The following is a 26,163-nucleotide window of genomic DNA, read 5'->3' on the forward strand; positions in this document are numbered from 1 at the left end:
TGCAGCCAAACAATATAATTTAATTTAAACAAATGTAATTAATCACATTTGCTCGGTCCAGTGGAGACGACGCTAATGGTTCGGTTAATTGTACGATGCATTTAAATTATATAGTTTATGCACCGATAAGCTGGTTAATTTGGTAATCAAGTTTAATTTGTGGTGACCATTTGGGAAGTAGTTACGAGAATAATGGCGCCTCTCATAGTTCCCACCACTGTGAATCGTGTATGGTCAACTTTTAGATCTATAGTCTGGCCTGCGAGCACGTAGAATTTTGTCCAATGACCCCAAGCTACCCATCCTTATCTCTCGCGCGTAATTATATTGCTGTCGCGACTATGTGACGAGCGCCTGCAGTGAGTGTGCCTGAAGCCCACACTCGGCCTCGTCGGCACGCGCACCGACGATCGCCAAACGGCTAGAGTACCTTCTGTACTCGCCACTCTGCCCGGTGAAGCTGGAAAAGCTCGTCAAGCTACCAGCGCGCGTCCCTTCAAAAAAAAAAACCGGGCTTTAGACCGATAGTAAAAACTTGTCCAGTAAAGGCCAAGTTTGTCTCAGATCATTGGACCAGCAACGAAATTATTCAGAAGAAATTAGGAGATTGAATTAATGAAAGAATTCTTCTCTTCAGTGCACAGCAGTAGACAGGCGAGAAACGAAAATAACCATACTCTTTTCGAAGACCCTGTGTTTCGATATTACTATCGTACCTATGCAACTTAATGAGTGGTGAAGAATTTACCATAACTTAATAATAACTTAGTGATCGATTTCTTTTTATCGCGCCGTTTTATCGTTTTTACGCGATAAGCCCCTACATTTGTCACATAAAGTCATTGATAAGATTTTGTCACGGAATGTCACAGGGTTCATGGTGATCCAATTATATATTTAAGACCTAATGTACACTGTGAAATGCAATAAAGATTTGAGTATGGAGTATTGAGTATTGAGTATTAACCCAGCTGGTCAAGTAACGACAAAGAACTGGCAAAGATAATGATAGAAAACTAGAGGCCGCCCGCGACTTCACACGCGTGGACCTCGTTTTACCCCCTTAGTGCGTAAAATCTGTTGTTAGATATCATTTTGATAGATGGCGTTTCACGGCTTCCCCCGCATGAATATTTACGAACGTCAAAAACAGTAGTTTGTCCAGCGCTGTAGATTTTAACCAATGACGATAGATGGCGCTTTTTAGACACGTCTTATTAATTTATTGAAATTTATTTGTCCCATATCGTCATGAATTATAGCTTATATGTTAATCTGGGTTATAAACAATAATACTGTAAAGTTTCAACAATATCCGTTAAGTAGTTTTTGTGTGAAAGAGTCACAAAAATCCAGACATCCAGACATCCACACAAACTTTCGCATTTATAATATTAGTAAGATAGGATTACTTGACCCAAAATAGACCGATCCTTAACACAGCGAATTCTTCACGGCTCATAAATAAAGCCAGCTCTCAGTAGATGAAATGGTTAGAGTAGGCGCACACCGTTGATTTTTAGTTGGCCGATAGTTGTGCCCGATTTTAAATTGTATGAAGAATCGGCCAAATCGAATCGGCGTAGTGTGCGCACTCCCGTACATGCCCATACTGATCAACTGCCCGACTAAACTATCGGCCGACGAAAAATCAACGGTGTGCGCCTACTCTTAAAAGATTGCCAGATCTCCCATGCCTTTATCTTGGCTGCCATTCAAGACGTCCGTCAGTTTGGTACGTTAAAGTACCATTAATATCTGTTTGATACTTATATTCACATTATCATTGTATTTGTTAGGCTGGAGATTCACAGAATGTTTCACTCTGGAGGAGGCATGATTTACAGCTTTATTTTGTTATTTATTTATACTTTGTTAGGGCTTTTTCGACACTTGTTGATATTATTTATACTAATATTCTGTCTGTCTGTCTGTCTCTCTTTCACGCCTAAACCACTGAACCGATTTTGATGAAATTTGGCATGGAGATAGTTTGAGTCCCAGGAAAGGGCATAGTATAGTTTTTATCCCGGTTTTTGAAACAGGGACACGCCCGATAAAGTTTTTCTGTGACAGACAAAATTTCATGCGGGCGAAGCCGCGGGCGGAAAGCTAGTAATATGATACATATTTGGTTTAAGGGCATTTCTACGTGGACGACCGATCGACCTACTGGGGCGAAAAAAGTACCTTTAAAATTGAAGTACGGACTTGAAAAAAATCACACGTATTTATAGGACTCTTGACTTGATGGAGAGCATATTTAGAAGACCGCCAGGTTTTACATCTCGCCTTGAAAAAATCCGAAAGTTCAAAAACGGGCGAAATTTGGCCTAAAATGGAGTGTCCGGTTTCCAGAATTTACTCGTTTTTGCTTCATAACTTTTAACCCACATTCACAGAACAAGGGATAGTTAATAAAGCAATAAAAATGAGTTTCTTTATTGCAAGTCCTTGGGTTTTAATACAGTAACACATTTAAATTTTGTCCGACGTGTGTGCCTCAATTCCGTGATTTTTACTTTTGTGCTCCTATATCACTAACAACGCACAATACGAACACCCACGCCTGATTCCCATAAACTAGCAGTTGCACTCGAGTGGTCGAGCAGTATAAAAGAGGGATCAGTCGCTTTGAGGAGCATTTTTCAGAGGTTTGAAATCACTCAGAATTTTTGGTCGCTGGTCATTTCTCAAACCGGTGTGCGACATTAATAATGTTCATGAAGTATTTAATGAGATTACTGCTGAATTAATTAAGTATTTAACTGATATCTGCCATTACGTTTGGTAGAAATCGTTGTAATTTATAATATTTTCGAGTAATTTGATGAAATGTAATTTATTCTCAATTCCGTGGATCTCAATTCCACGGAATATGGGGCATCGAATTGAGAAAACACGTACACCGAATTGATATTAAATGAAAATAGATACTTTTATTGTGCTATAAATTGTTTGTGTAACTTAAAATAATAATGAAATCAATAGAGCATAATAATAGGGTGAACTACCAATCATTGGACCGTACCAGTCATTGGACAGAAGACAATAAAACTAATTTTTTGAGGTTTTATTAAAAAAATACACTGCTATTGCTATCTTATTAAAATAATTCTTCCAGGTTCTTCGCTCGACCTTCACCAGATTGTCGGTCTACCTAGTGGGGGCCTGCTCGCTGGTCCGTGGTTTCCACTCGACAACTTTTCAGTCCCAACAGCCATTATCTGTACGAGCTATGTGCCCCGCCCACTGCTACTTGATTTATGCAATTTTACGGGCTATGCCGGTCACTTTGGTTCTCTTGCCGATATTCACATTTCTGATTCTTATTAGACTCATAGTAAGCGACTAAGTTTCACATCCATACACCATCACTGGCAACACACACTGGTAGAAGACTTTTGTCTTAAGACGCTGCGGTATTTCAGACGTAATAGCGAAGCTTCCCGATCGATGCTTAGCTGAGTTGAATTCAGCGATAGACCTCTTTCTCAAAGTTGGACCTAACTATCTGGACTCTTGTCCCAGGTATACACAATTGTCAACAACTTCGAGTGTAGTCTCCAACCTTCAGAGGAGTGGGTGCAACACGGACATTTGACATGATTTTTGTCTTATCCATGTTCATTTTGAGACCCACTTGTTGAAAGGCTCTACGGAGGCCATGACTCCGATATCATCCCCGATATCGCGACTCCTTGGTCTTCTGTATAATCTGCCGTAGCGTACCTGTGTGTGTACCATAATACTAAAGCCTTTTCGGAAACAAGCTTGTTCGGAAGACTGGAAGTCGTCGAGTCTGCGAGCGAGATGATTCGTAAGGACTCTCGAAAACAGCTTGTAAACACGCCTCATAAGTGAGATGAGTCTATAATGCTATCACCACACTCCTGTGCCATGCCGGAGGCGTTTTTTCTTCGAGAATGACGGAATTGAACTGCTTCTGTAGAGCCTTTAGTACTGGCGAAGCTCAGCTATAATGCCGTAACACCTGGTGCCTTGTTGTATTTCAGCTATTTGAGTGCCATTTTAATCGTGTACAAACTGACGTCCTATATAATATCTTCGGTATAGTGTCAGGTCAATCTAGCTCTTGGGTTTTGCAATATTTGTTTTATGTTTAAGGTTAAGAATAAATAAACAAAGAGACCCTGTGTTATGTATTTATTTGTTTTATTTAAATAAAATTAAAATAATATATAAAAATTAAGAATTTATTATAGTTCCTTATTAAAAAATTAAACATATTGATTAGGATTTTTGTTTTATTCCATTGGTATTTCAGACACATAAACCTAAAATGAACCATCTAACTAATAGACCAGCAATCAGATATCAAAACGTTTTAAGTATTTATTATATTAATTATTGAAATACATTAGGTATTTCTTCATAATGTCATCAATTCTAAGTTTGCGGAGCGATTTTTATATTTGGAGATTCATTTCTCAATTCCGTGATTCATTTTCTCAATTCGGTGCTCTCTCAATTCGATGCTTAACATTTCTCATAAACCACTTCACAATATTTAGTGACAATGCTATTTTTACATTCAGAATGGAGTAACATTTATTTTTTTGTATTGAAACTACTTAAAAAACTAAATATAAATTTTAGCACCGAATTGAGAAAAAATACACCGTACAGTAGAAATGCCCTTAACAAGTAATCAGAAATTCCAGAAGCCTAGATTTATTTGAATTGGCTTAGTGTCTTTCATTTTATTGCCATTTTATTTTATATTATGTGTCTATGTCGTACCATCCAGTAACGTGGTATTAAGGAATTTTAATACAAAAAAGTTAATTATTTTATATCTTTTTCAGCGACAGTCACTTCTCGTTTGATAATGAAATCTGTTGTAATGTTACGTTTTGATGAAAATGCTAATAATTAACTATTCAACTTGCTCTTGTAGTATTCGAATCTGCGACCTTTAACCCACTAAAAGCCATCCTATCCAAATAATATTCCGTTTTATATTCCTGAAAATTCCCAACCGTTTTCGACTGTCTCATCGTATATACATGAGGGCGATCACGAGTCAGCGTTGAATCCCTAACAAAAATAACTCGTTCAGTCGTTCAGTCGTTCATTCGTTCACTGTTCTAGGGATCTGTGAAATTTTGCATCGACACAAAATCCTATATAAAATTCAACTGTGCGACGTTTGTTTCGGGTCGGAGTGGTGTATAAAGTTACTGGATACGACCTGTCATGAGTACGAAATGAGTTGGTAAAATACTTTAAGCAAGTACGTTTCTTGGTTCTTTCTTGTATTGTGTTAGATGTTACAACTGTTGTGTGAGTCTTTGTGAAGTGCCAAAAGTGTCTAAAGTCAGATAGAATTGAAAAATTGATGTGTTTTTCGAGGTATACTAGTTCATGTGCTACTTCTAGGAATCAAATCAAGGTTAAAACTTAGTAAAGTTAGCCGAATAGAACAGTACTTCGCTAATTTGATCCTAAGTCCAAGGTGGACCAACGACCTCAAGAAAGTATCAGGAAGGCGCTGGATGCAGGCTGCTAACAACCGTTAATTATGGAAATCACTAGATGCCAATGTTCAGCAGTGGACGTAGTATGACTGAAATTATGATGAATTCGATCCTATACCTACCTATTACAAAATAGTAAGTATGTATAACATAACATCATACGTAATCGTAGATACAATAAATTACCTATGTTAGGAACGTACACTTACAAAGATAAGCATGGCTTTTTTGACAACCAAAACCTCAAGCAGACCCAGGGACAAAAGTTAGCCATATTATTATAATTCAAGCCACCGACATTTTTCCCAGCGTGGCTGGCTGACACGTAGAAACGCTAGTACGTGATGTTTAAATAAGAGCCCTGGGATGCGGATTGACAAACGAGTTCGTTAAAAACATAACCCTCCTTCTGGCGCAGTCGGGTAAAAAGGTGGAAAAGGACGCTTTGTAAAGGTTTAATTCTAAAATATAATGTAGGTAGATACTTCATTGTCGAGGCTTTAGTTTTTTTATACTATCTTTTGTTTGACACACTTGCTTTAATTTATGCAATTTCATTTTTCATATTTTTAAAAAGTGTTTTGTTGCCAAATCCCGTTCGTTCGTTCGTTTTAGCAGAAAGACGTCCACTGCTGGACAAAGGCCTCCCCCAAGGATTAAAGACTGGTCCTGCGCCACTCGCATCCAGGCACCTCCCGCGATCTTCACCAGATCGTCGGTCCACCTAGTGGAAGGCCTGCCTACGCTACGTCTTCTTGCCCGAGACTCGAGAACTTTTCTGCCCCAACGGCTATCGTCTCTACGCGCTATATGCCCCGACCTGTACTTATGTATCACAGCTTAGTTAAATAGTTTTTTTAACAATGACATGTAAATGACATAAAATTAGTTCAAAATTTTACCCCTCCCTGTCTGCATGCATTTACTTACCAGATTATGATCATGTTTTTCAAATCTAGTATTCCAACATCTCCGCGCTAACCCGCCCGCCTTGTGATTTCAGTGTCCCAAGCAAAATTACTATCTTTATGCTCCCATTTAGGCGTTATACCTCTGTTGTTTCATTTTAATGGAATTGAATAAAATATCGCCCCTTTGCGCCGGGTGATGTAGGATCTTTTTCGCTTAGTAGGCCAGCCTTTAGGGGAGTAAGGCTGCGTGTATACTCAAGCGAAGCGGAGCGAAGCGGAGCGAAGCGGAGCGAAGCGGAGCGAAGGAGCAAAGCGGAGAGGAGTTGCGGATTTTGTCTGTCCACCGAAGCAGAGCGATTTAGCGGTGCGGATAAAGTGAGAGTGTGCAGAGCAGAGTTAAGGACTGTGCCTGACTACCAAAGCGGAGGGAGGCACAGCGGAGCGGAGAAAGAATGCGGAACAGAATGGTGGACTTTGTTTTACCATACGCGGAGTTAGGCCGTGAGCACGCGACGAGTCATTTGTTTTGCACTCCGCTTCTCCACTTTGCTTCTCCACTCCGCTTCTCCATTCCGCTTCTCCACTCCGCTTCTCCACTCCGCTTCTCCACTCCGCTTCTCCGCTCTGCTTCTCCACTCCGCTTCTCCACTCCGCTTCTCCATTCCGCTTCTCCAATCCACTTCTCCACTCCGCTTCTCCACTCCGCTTCTTCACTCCGCTTCTCCATTCAGCTTCTCCACTCCGCTTCTCCATTCCGCTTCTCCACTCCGCTTCTCCACTCCGCTTCTCCACTCCGCTTCTCCATTCCGCTTCTCCACTCCGCTTCTCCACTCCGCTTCTCCACTCCGCTTCTCCATTCCACTTCTCCAATCCACTTCTCCATTCCGCTTTTCCATTCCGTTTCCTCGCTCCACTGCTCAGTTTTGTACGAATTTGTAAACTAGGTACTCGCTATTCCCTGTCCACAGAAACGTAGCGGAGGTTTTATGTCGCTCAATCGGCTCAATATCAATCCACCATTTTCACATCGCTCACCACTCCGTTACCTAAACCCACTTCGCAGCTTAGGTTCTGTGGACAGGCAGCCTTAGGGAAGTTACGTGGATGAAGTTGTGGGTCGACCTAGATGTGCCGAGGTGATTTTGTGTTTAGGTTGCTATTATTCTGATTGTTGACTTGTTTTAGAATGTGTCCTTTTAAAAGTTAGTGGAGGTTTTACTAGGAGTGAAAATGAAAGCCTATAATTTGAGTCCTGAGTTAATTAGAATTAGATTAGGAATTTTGTTCATTAAAAAAATAAATTAATAATGTTATTGAAATTGATCGTGTAGTTGTTGATTCATTAATGTTTCATAATGAACAGTCACATGCACATAAAACGATCACTTCGATGGGTGCCTGGAATAAAGCCGCAATAGCCATAGCAGCAGTTTTCCGATTAAGTGATTTTAGTAAAGTGCTGGTCCCTATACACCTTTTGAATTTTTTTCAGAATTTTATCTTTGAAACTGCCTGATTTACCAAAAGCACTATGGATATTGAATCGTTATTCCCAGTCATCATTTAAAATTTGTTGACCGGAATAATCGTGCCATATACAATGTTAAAACTTTTATTTAAATCTTCTACAAGCAAACGGCTATTACTGTATCTTTCAGATCAGCGCCCGAGGCTGCAATACACTATTGCTGTTTGATTAATTGCACACTTTTTACCGGAATAAAACCGCAATGGACTCTTACGGAACCGACTTTCAATGTATGAAGCGGCAATATGTATTTCTACCTTTTTTAAAGTATATTCTAAGCACCGTAACCTTATGCACATTCAATGTTATTCCAGAAAAAATAACGCATCTTTTGATATACAAACCGTTTTGATACGCCTCGTAGTTTAGAACATTCAGGGACTGGGTAGTCAATGCGAAAAAACGCTCAACGGTTGGAATGTGCAGGTGTCAAAATGTCCATACGGACCGGTTGTTAGTGTGGCAAAAAGTATGAACGTCGAAATGAGCAATGGTTAAAATGATCTGAAGTTAAAATGTCTTCGGGTTTATTTGAACAAGCGTCTTATTGTATAATAGCTAACGTGAACACGTGTTTAAATGCATCAAGGTAAAAATGACCAAAAAAACTTTATTGAAAAAAAAAAAAAAAAAAATTGACTAGACTACAAGAACATTGAACATTTTGACATTTAATTTTATTAATTTATTCATGAGCACAATATATCAGTTGATCATTTTATCTATCACACCTTTTGTTGTACTTGTATTTTGTGATGTGTACCATTTGTCACTAAACCATTGTAACCATGGTAACAATGTACATTTTGGCACTGGGACTTTTTGACGTTCATACTTTCTGCCACACTAACAACCGGTCCGTATGGACATTTTGACACCTGCACATTCCAACCGTTGAGCGTTTTTTCGCATTGACTACCCAGTCCCTGAATGGTTTAGAATTATTCAAAATTGACACTAAATCTCTTCTCCTGTAAAATTGTGTTTTGTCGATTGTGGCTTTATTCCCGGTACCCATCGACTTAATAAAAGCACATTGATATCACTTTAAATTTATAAATAACTGGACTTGAAGTTGGCTTTTCTAATTATGATCTATTTATCTAATCTAATTAGGCATTTATTGTTTGACTAGCGGCCGCCCGCGACTTTTTTTCTCTCTGACTCCCGGGGGTTAAACCCCTTACGTCATAACATCTACCTGCATGCCAAATTTCAGCCCGATCCGTCCAGTGGTTTGGGCTGTCCGTTAATAGATCACTATGTCAGTCACCTTTGAGTTATACATGTTATTTAGATATTTCAAACTCATCAAAGCAAATTCAGACCAATAAAATATCAACATCCGAAGGTTACACAGACAAGTTACAAAACAGAAAACAGTGTAAAAAGTACTGGAGAACTACACCAATGTCAATGTCATTCCCCTAACCAACAGGGCCATAACCTGACAGGAGATAGATTAACCTTAAAGACATGGATTTGGGGATTTTGAGGCGGCCATTCGGTGTTGCCGGTGAACTGCCGTGTCACTAGTAAAGTGGAAACGGTAGGCTCTTCAGAAATACCTATAGGCCGCGACAAAAAAAAACAGTCTTTGAGAGCCTGAAAAGCCAAAATCTGAATAAACTTATAAAAGAATCGAGGTGACACAAATATCATAGGATGTGCAGAGCTGGAACTGCCATTATTACCATTTCAATCCAATCTGATAAAGGCTGATGTCTGATCGCAGATAGATTAAGAAAAAAAATCTTTGAAGGCAATAAAGTGGAATAATTTTAACTTCGAACTGTCTAAGACCGCAATGATGTGGATAAACCTATTTTTTACCGCAAATTGATTATCAATAAGACTGGGAGAATGTGTCTGTTTCTGGCTATTTTTATCATAATGCCTAATAGGTTAAAAATTGCTAGTCCTTTGTCGAAGACCAAGTTTCTCCTAAGCACTTAAATTATACGTATTGTTCTAAATGTCACCACAATAACAAAGCACATTGAGCGTGTACTTTAGCGACCAAACTTACGCACATAAGTAAATAATAAATACATCCTAAACAATGAAAGAAAGAAAGAAAAATAATTTATTTGGATCAAATACAATTTAGACACACACAATATCAGATATTTGACAGAATAAATTTTATTGTACCAAAATGTCACCTACAGCTTGTTGTTCAGCAAGTGAACCACCATTAATTTTTCTTTACCTCGACTGCAGGGGTAAGACGGGTAACCCTACTGAGTATCCCCCAGTTACCCCTAAACGTCGCGCTAACTAGAAGGCTTGTTACCAAGCTGAGTCACGCCCGGGCAAGGTCACTTTGCCCCGTATTTTTAGGGCCGAGTGGGTAAAGAGAACGCACAATGTCTGCTTTTACCCACTGTGGGGAGGAATGGTCGTGATTTTCAAACATATTATGTAAAGATGATGTTTGAGACTCTTTAAGCTCAAATGGGTTGCAAGTTTTTGTTTTGTTTGTATTTTGTATGATGTACAGGTGCTGTTTTTATTTTAAGAATATTTTTGTTGCTAGCGGTGGGAAGCAGGTGTAAAAAACTAGATATTTTTCTTCTCCAACTAATATTATATCAATTCGGGCACGGCATAAAGCAAAGTATTTCATACTAATTGATATCATTATTTATTTTACTTATTTATTTATAAGGATAACCAACGAATCTTACACCAATAACATTGATTAAGCAAACTTCCAGCATTGTGTGTGCGAATTACGAACGTTTTTCTTTGTTGTTCCAACAATAGTAGTAAACCACGAAATACAATCTTTATTCGCAGATCTTGGCTACACATATTGGCTGTAACAGATGTGGAAACGAGCGGATTATTCTCAATAATACAAAACCCTTTCTTACAAGTCTTGAAGTGCTGTACCATCAATAGTTATCAAGCCAATAAAATAACAATTACCCTTAGAACGGGCATCGCTACGAGTCTCGTATCTCGTAGCATCTCGTAGTGTCTCGTAATGTCTCGTAATGGCCCATTTGCAGAGAAGACTCGATTCGAATGGCCATCTGCGAGACAAAGCTCAGGGGGAGACAGACAACTCATTTGACAAGATGAAGTTTAGAGACAACATGAAAGACTAAAACACCACATAATTTTATTATGCTACAAAATTCAATAATAAACCGTCTTATTGATTTTAAAATCTATTCACTTAATTTCTTGGTGTTCAAAAAATACGTAGTATAAATACAGTATAGAGAACAAACTCATATTTTACTAAGGTTGAGTACATTGTTTTCGATTAAAATTGCAAAAGGGGCGATGTCAAGGCATACTGTTCGGTTATAAAATAACTATCCTGTCAAAAATATTGACAATACTCGTACAATGCATGTAAATGTGTGCAATTTTAACGTCTGATATAAGATTTTAAACTTTCGTGTTAAATCATGTAACTCATTAATAAACGTCACGTTAAGACCCGTGTCTAACTATTTTAATTATTTAACGTCTGATTTATTAAATTCAGTGAATAGCCAATGGCATATTTGGGGGCCATGATAATATTTTAAGATTTTGCTACGACGTGGTTAGCTGTTCTCACCAGATTGTGGTAAAAACGTAACCGTGAGTTACAGAGCGTAACGTAAACGGTGCGCGCTTGCGTTCCCATAAGCATGAATGGATTTGCAAATGTCGTCTTTCTTCAGTTTTTATAATGACTATGGAACAAAGCTTAAAAGCTTTTTTATTTAGATGATTATTATAGTACGAGTAGTGTAGTCTCCACTAGAAGATCACTTTTTTTTAATTTACCAGAGCCAAAAAGAGGACACTACACTGGCAATTAGAGTAGGTAGGTTAGAAAATTATAAATAACTTGAAAAATTCAATTCCCACCTTAGGCAGTTCGATTTTTTCAAGTTATTTATAATTTTCAAATTATACTCAACATCAAATAAACCGCACCTTCCGCGACGCGAACTTTAACGATTTTCTTCTGACACAATCATGGTGCCCCAACAATATTGGTGTTATTTGAAAGCCCAATAAATATCATTAAAGAAAAACACATTTAATTTCTTAATAAATGATTAACATATACCATAAATGTGACTTGAAAAAATACCTCACTTTGGGCCCACCTATGGGATCAATTAGACCAATTTTTATGGTTATAAAACCAAATAATGATTTCACGTGTCCTCTTTAACAGATGGATAGCGATTAATCCCAACTTAACAGTTTTATAGCCATAAAAGTTGGCTCTAGCGTAACTACCTATTTTTTGAAGATATGACTCTGGATCCTTCTAGAGACACATTTTTGGGGTAAAAACCTTTCCTTTAATGAAATGAAGGCTAGAACTAGGCTTTCAAATGGTACCAATATTGGTGGGAAGTGGGGAAGCATTCGTTTGAAAATGCTTGTTGCAGGAGGTGCGATTTATTTGATGTCGAGTGTAGTTTAAGATGCGACTTTTAACGCTTAAAATTAAATAACTAGGTTAGAAAGGTTTGATGTTCGAATGTTTCTCACTTAGTTGCCTCTTACAACATTCACGGGGTAATTTCACTGTTACATATACCTACATTAAAAATACGCCAAAAAATAAATACTCTTTAATACACACTGCACTAAAGTGACAAATAAAAGTAATACAAAAGTAAAATATAACACTTTTTAAATTTATTACTACCTACTTAGAGATATAACAAAATAGCTCTATTCGTACCGACTAAACAATCACTTTACATAATACCTCATCCTCTATCACCAACAGGTGATATTCAGGTTAAAAGTGAAACACAACATGTCTGTAACATTTCGATATCGAATTTTCTAAAAATACCCGTACATTGACCAAACAATCGCTAGTTTTGACTATTTCGTTTATCGAACGTTTACCGGTCACCTTGGGCTTACTTTGTTTGGGACCGGTTGCCATGGCAACCACGCTAGCTGGCAAAGTATTGATACTGGCTATAAGGCTTTGATGTCAAACTTAAGGTTCGGACAAACCAACGCGTGCAGCGATGGCGATGGCGATGGCGACCACTGCGCGTGCAAAAGTTGTTTCACACTGCCGCGACCGCGATGGCGATCACTGCGCGTGCAGGTTGTCACTGTCACCACAACTGTCACGCATATTGTCAATCACGCTTAATCGGCAAAATGGAAACTGAATTAAATGATTTGTTTGGAGCTTTTGATGCAATTGAGACAATGGAAACACTTTTTCACTCAAGTTTATTCAGGCGGCCATATATTAAAGAATGAGACAGGATTACATGCGGTATAGGTAGTAGGTATTGGTTACTCATAACCAAGCTATATTTCTGGCTTCGTTTGTAGTCCCTAGAGCCCTAACAATACCTTTTAATTAGATTTAAAGAAAGGTTTGATAGGAAGGAAGACTGCATTAAGGCTTTCTTAGCCTCAGTGGGGGAAATGAAACACAACGCGGACGGTTGATATCTGGTTTATTACTGTTATGCTATTGCTATATACAAGATTTACATAATGTACACAATTCAATGTGTCCAGTCCAATGTGCCGTCGGTGTAGAGTGCCTACGGTGCACGTTCGTTCAGGGTTCATGGGCCAGTCGGCTAGCATGTTGTAGGTCGCGGTCGATGCTGACGTGCTCGTACAGTATCCTTGTGGGCAAGTAAGATTAAAACCAATTCATCTTTTTCCTTGAGGGAAAAAATTTGCCCCCATTACCTTTTACCATTGTCGTTCTTATCGTTAAATCGCACAAAACTACACAGAACTCAACACAACATCTATCAAAATCAATTTTCAATCAATTTCAATTTCATTTTTGGTGCAACAGTCATCTTGACATTTACTTTTTTTAAGGCAAAGGAAATTACATTATGCACCCAAACCACAGAGTACCTACATAATAGTCCAAATATCTTTTTTGTCTTTAATAATAACCCAAAAATACAAAAAGACATCAGTTTTGATCAACTAGGTGTTTCTAGTGGCACTAAATTAATGACTGAGACGTTTGATGACTTTAATTAGGTTTTTATTTAAGGCATACTTAGAATTGCTCTAGGGCCCTTGAGAAAGCTGCAGACATGTACATTTCAATCTCAATTATTTTGTTCTGCAGATAATATCCCAATTTTATTTATGAAGTTGAAGAAGCAGGTTCTCGAGAAAACTAGAATAATTTGTTTATTACATAAAAATAAATTCTGATATTGATACTTTATTCTAAAACCTTTTTTATTATTCAAGTAGGTCAGACTATGTGGTATGTTACGAATAATTCATTTTTAATTGTGTAAAAACTTTTCAACAGATCCTACTTTACTATTTATTACATCGATTTTAAAAAACAGAAACGTCACAGTGACAAATGTCGCGATGATCGCTGATCGCTGCGTGCAGACGCTGCATAGATCGCCGCGACCAATGACAGGACGCGTTGATGTGAACACATCGCTACAAATTCATACACGCTGTCTGGTCGCCATCGCCATCGTCATCGTGCACGCCGGCTGCACGCGTTGGTCTGGTCTAACCTTTAGGGTAGAATCACTGTCATTGTAAACACTGACCTGTCAAGTTAAGTTCCGAAGCATCTAATTTAGCTAGCAGGTATTTATTTTACGGGTATTGAAAACTAAATGGGTTTATATGGCTAGAAAGAAGTGTTTTTTTTTTCTTCATTAAAATTTACATTTCGTGTTACAAGCCTACATTAATATAAATAAAAAGTATGTTTTCAAAAAATAATTTGACCATATCAATGATGTAAAGTGAGAAAGAAATTTCTCATGACTCCGACATCCAGTCACACATAAGAAATTAGATACCTACTTAAAATTACTAAGTTACATTAATTTTATCGTTTACCGTCTAGTAAACTACGAAAACTCATATCAGACAAACCGTTTTGTAGCAAAATAGCATCTATTACAACAACAAATAAAGAAGCTACAATGTTTCGCTTGATTTACCAACTGAACAAAACTGCAACTGCTTCATATTGTAAAGCGTTTCGTGTGTGAAATGTGCAAGTGTTTGACGTTTCACGAGGTCAATTTATGAACAAAATAAAGGCTCTTTCATTATCATTACATTGATTGACGTTATCTTAAGAATTAAAAGTTTCATTTTATAATTTCAAGATTGAAGACCTGAAAAATTACTCAACTGTTTATTTGTTCCAATTTAATATTTCTTTCTTTTGTTACATCCTGTATAGGCGTTGATAAATCAAATAGCTGTGGGAATTGGTTTTACGACTTAATTATACCAAACTATTAAAAATAACAATTTTGCTCCAAAACTGCCTAAGTTTGAAGATGATACCCCAGCACGAAGTAATTTGGCTAAAACTCAATTCATTCGCAATTTGTACAACTTTAAAAAGTTCGGCTAGTTCTAATATTTCGATTGTGATCTCCAGCAAAATTACAGTTTTAGAAGTAAATATCGTAATTAACTTCGAAACTCAAAATTCAAATTCTTTACTAAGTAGTATAAGGGCCACAAAGTTCCAATCGCTGGATGCAGGTCGCTACCAACCAGGCAATATGGAAATCATTGGAGGAGGCCTATGTGCAGCACGGGACGTTCTATGGCTGAAATGATGTTGAACTCACCAAGTTTCTACCTTTAAAGATTGAGTGATTCATGAATGAAGAAGCCTTAAAACAGTTTTTACTCCGGTTTTTAACCAACCCGTGCGATAGTCTTTCTGTGCTAGACAAAGCGAACAGACAGACAGGCTAACAGCTAGTTTATTATAAAATACCCAGGGATCTTACCCGGGTCCCGGGGCCGGTGTCTCTTAACTTTGATGAGCGCTGAATAAATTATAAGTTTATTTTAGATGCGACGTCACAACTTTTGGATAATCTTTGTGAAATAGTGACTTTTAAGCTTCATATTATGCTTATTATAGTCCTTTAACTTAAAATATTTCAGACTTTTCAATTAATTAATTATAATTATTATTATAATATGCTCTTTGGTTCAGATAAATTGGCAATGAAAAGCCCAAAAAAGTCAAGTAATATTGACCCATGAAACGACGCAATAAACTTGATTCAGTCTTAAACTCACTTGATAGGTTCATTAATTAATTTAATTAGTTTGGTAATCGCTAGTCTAAATTTTTGCTAGAGTAAGAAAGCCTTAGATGATGATATTAGAAGTCAATAACGTTTACCTTAAGTTTGTTTAATAATGTGTACTACACTCTCACTACATAATAAGCAATAGACGTCATAGAACGTTAGCTTCTTTCTGTTTAGACTCAAAAAAAGGTTTTGTGTTGCAGTTGTTAGTTGAAATATTTTTCATTGTCAATAAAATGTTTTGTAAAGTACCCCCGTTGCAAGTCTGACGCACTAGCTACTCTATTATGATAAAGACTAAGAACCATGATCGGGTCTATGATGAACACAATTTATATCTTCCAAACCACACCAGTCACATTACAGCCGAGTAACGATTTATACACTAAACAGTCCAGTCGTTTGCGCCAATGTTTGCGTAACACTGGCCGCAACATAAAAAGACCCAGAAAGGTGTATTTAATCAGCATGTAATAAAAACAAAGCAAAGGTTTCAAAGCATAATAAAGATAACTTTTAAAAAATATATAACCGACTTCAAATGCGTGAACACAAAAAAAAACTAAAAATTAAAAAATTTTGATAATACCTATTCAACAAAAAAATAATCGTTCAAATTGGTTCATAATCGGCGGAGATATTGCGTATAAAAAAGTTCATCCCCAATTTTCCACCCTTGGGGGTGAAATATTTTCTTCAAATTCGCATGAAACCACCCTTTTGATAATACCTATTCAACAAAAAAAATATCGTTCAAATTGGTTTATAATCGGCGGAGATATTGCGTATAAAAAAGTTCATCCCTAATTTTCCACCCTTGGGGGTTGTTTTTTTTATTATTAAATTTAAATGGGACCACCCTTGAGGTATTACCTATACGCCGAAAAAAGATTTGTTCAAATCGGTTCATAATTGACGGAGTTATCGCGTAACAAACATAGAAAAAAAAAACATACGGGTCGAATTGAGAACCTCCTCCTTTTTTTGAAGTCGGTTGAAAATGAAATTATTCAATATTTAGAACTGAAAGACTTCAATATTTTCGATTGTTTAACACACATTGACATCAACACAAGATGGCACACGGAACGAAACGAAACTTTTCATTCATGAAAAATCATTAAAATTAAAAAAACGGCCGCCTCTTTGGTCTCGCTCGCGACACTGGCCACCAAGAAAACTATATTCTTTTTTCGACGACAATAAGATTTCGCTATTCTTTTGTTTTTTTTCTCTCGCATCGACTTTCGAATTTTTAAACAAAACAATTTCTACGTAATGATTTACAAATAATTTATTGTATACTTTTTACGTTTTTACCCTAAATATCGTGTGTTACAAATATCTACGAGGCCTCGAAGCACACATACACGAAACATTAAGGCTCATAGAGTCACACTTTCCATCAGGTGAGATGCTATTTAAATGCTTTCTCTTTGTAAATAAAAAAATTGTCAAATACATCGATTGTACTGTTCCTATTCATATTATGACCAAGCAATGCGTCTGTTAGTCTGTCCGTAGCGTAAACACAGCGTTACGGGCATCACTGCCGGTAAGATTGCTAATTTGTGAGTGTTTAGATGGCGAATTGCTTACGGGTTTGTTCTGGATAAGGAATTTGTTAAGGATTGTTAATACATTGCTACTTTTGTTTGTATCATCATTTAGGAAAAGTCATCACGGTATTTCTTTACCAATTCTTACGAATACTTACCTATTTGAAAGTGAACGCCACACAGTTCAACTACGTTGTTGTCTGTCAAATCACTGTTCATTAATGACTAATAGGCACAGTTGAAGAACACAGAAGTATGAGTGGTCTGATATCAAGTAGAAGTAGGTAGAAGATAGTAGTCTAAAAAAATTGAAAATGTTTAGAGACTTAGTTCGTTCGTTAGTTCGTTTCAGCCGAAAGACGTCCACTGCTGGACAAAGGCCTCCCCCAAGGATTTCCACAAAGACCGGTCCTGCGCCGCTCGCATGCGAGAGACTTAGTTGTCAAAAAACATTTTCCTAAAAATGCTTATTTAACCAAAGATATTAATATGCGTTTTGTTTCTTTCCAGGCCACCCACACACCCGCATCTGGTGGTCGCAAAGATTGCCGCCGGACCTTTAATCATCAGGTATTTGTCAACTATAAATTGCAATATTATTACTAGCTTATAGCCCGCGACTTCGCTTGTTTGAATTTAATGCTCGAATTCCCCTTTCTCAAACCCAGGATAAAAAAAAATCCGCCTTCTGGCACATTCGGGTGACTATTCTGTTTTTCTCTTGGTCGCAACCTATCTCTATTCTATAGCAAATAATAATTATGATCTTTTGTCTAATAGTTATAAGCTTGAACATGGTGACAGACAGATAGAGTTACTGTCGCATGTATTAGTAAGTAAATTGTGTAGGTATACGTATAAATGAATATTTAGTTCTTGCCAGATTTGATACGTCTTAATAATGAAAAGATACTTAAATTGAATGAAAAAACAACTAAGTACTCTACCAGGACTTGTTTTGTAAAGTCTACAATCCAGCTCTGTCATACTAAATAACGCGCTTTTTTCTCTAACAACAAAGGACACTTGCTCATCTAAACGCGAATTTTCGTCGAAATCCCTCAAATTAGACAAAAGACATCTGTTTTCTCAAATGTAATAAGCGAATGTAATAAAACATTTCTTTATTTCTTTCTTAGATGCAAAATTCTGCGTCCCTTTAAACTCGTTGAGCAACTGTCTTTGAATGAAAGTGTTTGAAAATCATCTTCTTTTATTTTTTCGATTCTGTTTCCTTTTATACAGCGATTTTGTGCGCAAGTGTAATTTGTGTGCGAATACCTTGGTTACGTATAAAACTCATACAAAAAAGTAAACCAATAAGGAATATGAAAAAACAAAGAAAACTTGTAATGAATATGATATTTGTTGAATAAATCCAACATACGAATGAAATCTGAAATCTGAATAGTAGAGGGGATTTTCATGATCAAAATTAGCAAATCTCCCGAAAAAAAGGTCATTCAGTTTCTTCGGAAACTGAAAATTTTCTGGGAAAGGAATGACTTTTTTTTACAATCAAAGAAATCATTTTAATTCATCAAGATTTTGTTGAGTTTTAGTGAGATTAACGAACGAATTTTCGTCGAAATCCCTCAAATTAGACAAAAGACATCTGTTTTCTCAAATGTAATAAGCGAATGTAATAAAACATTTCTTTATTTCTTTCTTAGATGCAAAATTCTGCGTCCCTTTAAACTCGTTGAGCAACTGTCTTTGAATGAAAGTGTTTGAAAATCATCTTCTTTTATTTTTTCGATTCTGTTTCCTTTTATACAGCGATTTTGTGCGCAAGTGTAATTTGTGTGCGAATACCTTGGTTACGTATAAAACTCATACAAAAAAGTAAACCAATAAGGAATATGAAAAAACAAAGAAAACTTGTAATGAATATGATATTTGTTGAATAAATCCAACATACGAATGAAATCTGAAATCTGAATAGTAGAGGGGATTTTCATGATCAAAATTAGCAAATCTCCCGAAAAAAAGGTCATTCAGTTTCTTCGGAAACTGAAAATTTTCTGGGAAAGGAATGACTTTTTTTTACAATCAAAGAAATCATTTTAATTCATCAAGATTTTGTTCAGTTTTAGTGAGATTAACGAACAGTAATTGATTTTATGTAAAAAAAAAACATACCAACCAACCGAATTGAGAACCTGCTGAAGTCGGTTAAAAAATAGAAGTAATTTAACTACCAATAAATGTGTAAGTAAGTATGATTCAAAGCAAGTATACACCAGGGTGTAAAATAAAGCTATACAAAACAGGACCGTGTAATAATTCATTTTAGTACAAATCAAAACCAATCTCACTTGCCTATTTAGCAGTAAAATGTAAACTATTCGAGCGTAAGTTATTGCAGGTTGCTCGAGACACTCAGCACGATATTCGGCAATTAACAGGACTGTTGCCATGGCAACGGAGTAGGGCTGGCACGATGCCATTCATTTATTACAGAAGCCAATTTCATGCTAAGACCTAGTAGGCACAACTAATTTGGGTAAACGAACTATGAGTATTACAGTTTGGGAAATAGGGGAACTTTGTTTTTTCTGGTACAATGTGTTTGCAAGTAACGTAAAAACCCAGTATCGGTTATGACTAAATAGGGCATCAGTAGTTTTATTATAATGCACATTTTGCCTTACCGAAAGCTCAATGTTGAATTCAAATGGGGTATAGAAGTTACAGGCTGGCAAATTATGTATGAAAAATCATGAGTTGAATGATTTTTACTTGTATGGGACAACCTGTACCTGATAATCATCATCATCATCATCATCATTTCAGCCATAGGACGTCCACTGCTGAAAATAGGCCTCTCCCAATGCTTTCCATGTTGATCGATTGGTAGCGGCCTGCGTCCAGCGCTTCCCTGCTACCTTTACGATGATTAGCTTACCCGACGGATTAGCAAGCTGAAGTGGCAATGGGCAGGGTACATAGTACGCAGAACTGACGGCCGATGGGGCAGAAAGGTTCTGGAATGGAGGCCGCGTACTGGAAAACGCAGCGTGGGACGTCCACCTACAAGGTCGACCGACGACCTGATAATATCAGTAGATTATTTCCTGTAATTGGTCCAAATATTAATTTTGACCAATCAAAGCCTTGACCTAAGCATAAAATTCAATTTAGTATTCGCTTCGTTCTTTAAGAAGCCCCTAAAACTCTTACGAGGCTGCCCTAAACCGTCTGTTAACCCTTACACGCTTATAACTATTCCAAACCATAAAATTCTTTTTTCTTTAGTTATATCTATTTATTTTAGTCTAATTTAACATAAAAGTAGTACAGAAAATATAAGTGCTATGTATTTCAGTGTTTTTCAGTCGGGGACACATATGTCCCTATATGCGTTAAGGTATACATTCCCTCATATATTGAAAATAAAATACTTCGACGCTTTTATTGCAAAATAAATACAAATCACACTAAAAATGCACATCAAATTTAATCAATAAGCTTATTTTTAATATTTATAATAAGAAATTTATAATAGATAGCATCATATCTTACGTATTTTTATATTTGATCTTCATCTCATCATAGACTTCTTTCTTGAAGTTAGACCTACCTAACTAAACTGTTTGTTTCAAGAACAACTTTGAGTGTAGTCTCCAGCGTGCAGAGGAGTGCGTGTAACACGGATATTTGACATAATTGTTTCGTGTTGTCCATGTTTATTTTGAATCCCATTTATTGAAAGCCTGTACTGAGGCCATAGAGCATTGATTCTAGGTCTTCCAAGGTCTCAGCCGTGCCGTGACTACAACGTTGAATCTTACTTGGGGGGACAACATCCGAGAGGCTTCGCGACATCTTTTTACCCAAAATACCGCAGTGTCTCAGGACCTTTGACTGAAAGTCTTTGACCAATGTGTGTTGGCTTGGCGGCGATGACGCACGGAACGGAGACGTGTTCCTTCACTATGGGCCTTATGAGAAGGCTCAAAGTCACCCAAAGGGTGATGAGGAAGTCCGCAGGAGACTCAAAGTAACAGACATAGCTCGCATAATTACCAAACTATCGCGGCAATGGGCAGGGCACATACATAGCTCGCAGAAGTGATGGCCGTTTGGGCAGAAAATTTCTCGAGTGGCGCCCACGTATAGGAAGACGTAGTGTGGCAGGCCTCATGTTCCTGTGCTGCTCATGTACATTCATGTATACGAGCAGCACAGGAACGATTGTTGTGAAAATCCCCGGGGAAAGCCTCTGTCCAGCAGTAGACACCCTTTCATCAGGGAGTAAACCACCCTCGTTGTCACTATTTTCAGTCATCATGACTTCTAAAATTCGTCTTTCCTGAGCGAAATTTCTTCAAGTCGATTTGAAGACAAATGATTTACAAAAAATATGTATGAATTATAAATAAAACATCAATATAAACATACAAATTATAACGAGGCAAACAATATCCTTAGTAAGAACCAAGTTGCCTTTGACGCACATAGGGACACCCGTGTCCCAATAGAGATTTTCACATAATATTCATTATACATACGAAGAAAATGGAAAATATGTAATAAAACGATAATTATACTTATTAGTGAATGTAAATCGGAAGAAAAGTAATGGCCAAACAGCCGCTAAGTAATATTAAAATATTTTTTAATTTTGACGTCTAACGAATTTTTTTTTCACATTTTGTGCCAGTATTTTTTTACACAAGGAATCGCGTTTTTCATTATTTACAACGCATAATTATAAAAGATAATAATAAAATTGAAGAATATTAAACTACAAAGGGTTTAACTTAACTAGTATTACTGTAAATCGTAAAAACTATGCGGGGACAAATGTGTCCCATATGCGTGAAAGGGTTAACTGTATTATCGTTTACCGTAATGTTTTCGGTTATTTGCCCCCGTTCAATTAGCGAGAACCGCCTTTGATAGCAAATTATATTGTTTATGTTAGTGTTGTTTAATGTCTGAAATAACTGGGAATAACTGAGAACCCACAGCTGGGAATATGATAGAATAGATAGATAGATAGATAAAACGTTTATTTGCATAACAGAAACACACATTACAAACAGAAAGTACCATAATTAACTTTTTTAAAAAATAAAACCGACTTCAAATGCGTGAACACAAAAAAAAACTAAGAATTAAAAATATTGCGTATAAAAAAGTTCATCCCCAATTTTCCACCCTTGGGGGTGAAATATTTTCTTCAAATTCGCATGAAACCACTCTTTTGATAATACCTATTCAACAAAAAAATAATCGTTCAAATTGATTTATAATCGGCGGAGATATTGCGTATAAAAAAATCAAAAAATCAAAATCAAATCAAATAAATTTATTTGCTTAAAACATGGTGATATACATATATGTGGATAGATAATAATAATAACTGTGCTCATGTTTTACCTTACTATAAATGGCATGCAAATATTTACAATTTAATAATAATGTTAATGATGATGTTAATGATGATGATAAAAAGTTCATCCCCAATTTTCCACCCTTGGGGGTTGTTTTTTCTATTATTAAATTTAAATGGGACCACCCTTAAGGTATTACCTATACGCCGAAAAAAGATTTGTTCAAATCGGTTCATAATTGGCGGAGTTATCGCGTAACAAACATAGAAAAAAAAAACATACGGGTCGAATTGAGAACCTCCTCCTTTTTTTTTAAGTCGGTTGAAAAGTAGGATAAAATAGTACCCTCAGGACAATATGACATGGTATGGTAAGACAGAAATAAAAAATAAAAAAAACAATAGAATATTAATTATTTCATAGACTATGTGTTAAAAGGTGTTACAATAAACAAGTTCGACACGACATATTCACGTCTTAAGTGCGAAAAGTTTGAATTCCTTTAAAATAAAGTTGAATAAACCATTAAATTATAATTTTAAAATATATTTTATGTTATAACAAGTAGGTAAACGTCATAGTACATTCCTTAGCTGATGGTCGACTGATTGTTTAAAAACTTAAATTACATATTTAAACCGAAAATCTGATAATGTATGCTGTGATTATCTTATGTGTTTTGCTGTTGGTGTAGAATTATCAAATGAATAAAATAAATCTCAATCTTCAGTTAAAACGATACTATTACTCCATGTCAGCCAAAATATATAATTTTACTATGTAAACAATTTATATGTGCGAAAATAGGCAGTTCTTTACAAAACTAAATTGAAAATAGGAAGTTTCAATAAACGACTTCGTTCATGTACCGCACATTACACTTTACGATATTTATTGATGATTGGACTCATTCCATTCAGTATTCTCATTACGGTTTTATGTGAACAGACTCAGTCCCAAACCTGAGTGGGCGTCCCGACCATGTTATTCTCCTGCGTAGGCGTTTAAAATACTCATCAAATGCTGAGCACCTCGGAGATACACAACAAAATTACTTCATGTTATTTCTACGACCTACCAACCTGCTCTATTCAACGGTTATTTGAAAATATTCCATTTGAGTTAATGTGAATCCTACAACACCAGACTCTACATTTTTGTAACAAAATCAAACCTATTGAAACTAAGATTTCAGTGTTTGACTTGATGTGCTGTCGTCTGTATAATAATATTATATTTTATAGTAGTGGGCTTATGCCCGTTTTCACCATCATACCATCAATCCCTAATTTTTAAGTGTACCCTATGGTGACCCATAACCGGCATTTTGTTGTCATAGGGGTCACTCAGAGATTGATGGTGAAAACGGGCATTAGTTATGTAGTTACTAAGACCAGCGTGGGAAGTGTAGACCTACTCCTACATTTGGCTCTGGTGAATTGAAGAGAGTCGTGTGCCTATAGTCATAGAAATCATTTCTTTTCTGCAAATAGGCTTTTAAAAAGTACTCTTACTAGAGGAGACTAAATGACCTGTGTGTGCTTACCATGAGTTTACGTTAGGTGATCTCACGAGCGATGTAATGAGACAGATTGTACAGCGCCCTTAGCTTAGCGGCTACTTTCAATAACTAAAATGTTCATAGATTTTCACTCATAGCACTCGCTAGCGAGCACACCTAACGTAAACTCATGGTAAGCACACTGATGATATTTAAAGTTAGTATACATTTCATTCTTCATTGTAGCTGAAGATAATATTTTTAAGCACCTTATGTTTCCCAAAACTTTTTACAGACAGAACAATTTAAAACAATCCATAAATTCTCTCTAATGATCAATTTTCTTACAAAATGGCGATGAAAAGTTTTTCATTGCTAATGAATTTGTATAGATTGACAAACGTCAATTTAACCATATTGATTGATCGGGTAAAACCGGGGTCACTTCAATAATTGTGAATTAGGGGTAATTAATCATGTTGAGGACTACGTAAATGATGGTTGCGAGACAGATTTCACAGAGTTAATTTAATTTTGAGCTAAAAAGGATTTTGGACTTGTTAATGATGATAATGCTGTCATTAATATCCAAAGTTATTGATTAGACAGCACGTAAGCAATATCAGTAAATAATGCAACTTTGGTTCGAGGAAAAATTTGTCTATCAATATTGCCATAAAAAAAAAATTCATAAAAGTGTTTAAAAACCGTCATCTAATCATAATTTCAGCCACAGGACGTCAACTACTGAACATAGGCCTACCCTAAATGATTTCATGATGCGCCCTGCATTCAGCGTCTTTCTGCAATCCTTATGAGGATGTGGCACTTACTATTCACCTTGTGGGGTGGACGTCTCACGCTAAGACACGATCAATTTTTTCTACTCTCATAAAAATCTCCATCGCATTCACAAAACGAGAAAGCCATTACCAGTTTTCAAACAAAGGAGTAGTTTCCACTTGACAGCATAATAAAGTTGGAGCGCTGATGGCCGAACTTGGCCGGTGTATTAAAAAATAGTTAAAACTTGTTAAGGGGACTCGAAGAAGTATTTTTCTTGCCGCCCCGCTTAACTTCGGAGCTGGTTAAAAGAAAAGTGTGGAAACTACTGCTGAATGCATATTTTAAGTAAGTTTTCCTTTTATTCACTGTGGGAGAGGTGCAAAGATCTTTGTGAAATGGTTTTGGATGGTCTACGTTGCTTTTGTATGGGTAGATTCACAACTTTTAATAATGAAAACGATATTGGTAAATGGATACTAGACTATTTTACGTTTTGGCATAAATAATAGTGCAGGATTTCCCCCTGCTTGATAAACCGATTCTATGATTCCTTTTGTATACTTACTTTTCTGTACGTGTTTGAACTTGAGTCTGCTATTTTACAGAATAACAGTCAGCCTTTAATCGAATTAAGTACCTACACTTTATTATAGATAAACAGTGACTCGATTTTGAAAAGATTTAATCAAAAACCTTCCAAAAATAATTTTAATCGCCGCACCCTGTTAAGATAACAAAACGTCAGCGTAATCTGTTGTAAGGCCATAAATTGTGCCTTCAACAAGATCCGAACGCGGTCAGTTGCGCCCTTTATGGGATAAGCCACTTATCTGATTCACCACCGAGCCTCGGGCTTGCATATTTATGAATATCGTTACAGATTTACATTTTAACCGCATGTTTCTGTTTGAATTTTTAGGAAAAATATTGTCCAATTTTGAGGTTTTGTGTTTC

The 26,163-nt window shown here is 36.6% G+C and overlaps 1 protein-coding gene across 3 annotated transcripts in view; it reads left to right on the forward strand.

Annotated features, from left to right (window-relative positions):
• The window catches only part of LOC135079038 (potassium voltage-gated channel protein Shaw), a 113,933-nt gene that overhangs the window by 57,070 nt on the left and 30,700 nt on the right, over positions 1-26,163 (forward strand). For all 3 annotated transcript variants that reach the window (XR_010258707.1, XM_063973668.1, XM_063973670.1), the window contains exon 2: positions 18,091-18,150. The gene's annotated coding sequence lies outside the window, so the exon portion shown is untranslated. The remainder of the gene's footprint in view (positions 1-18,090; positions 18,151-26,163) is intronic.

Source organism: Ostrinia nubilalis, chromosome 15 (assembly GCF_963855985.1).
Source record: "Ostrinia nubilalis chromosome 15, ilOstNubi1.1, whole genome shotgun sequence".
Lineage (NCBI taxonomy): Eukaryota > Metazoa > Arthropoda > Insecta > Lepidoptera > Crambidae > Ostrinia > Ostrinia nubilalis.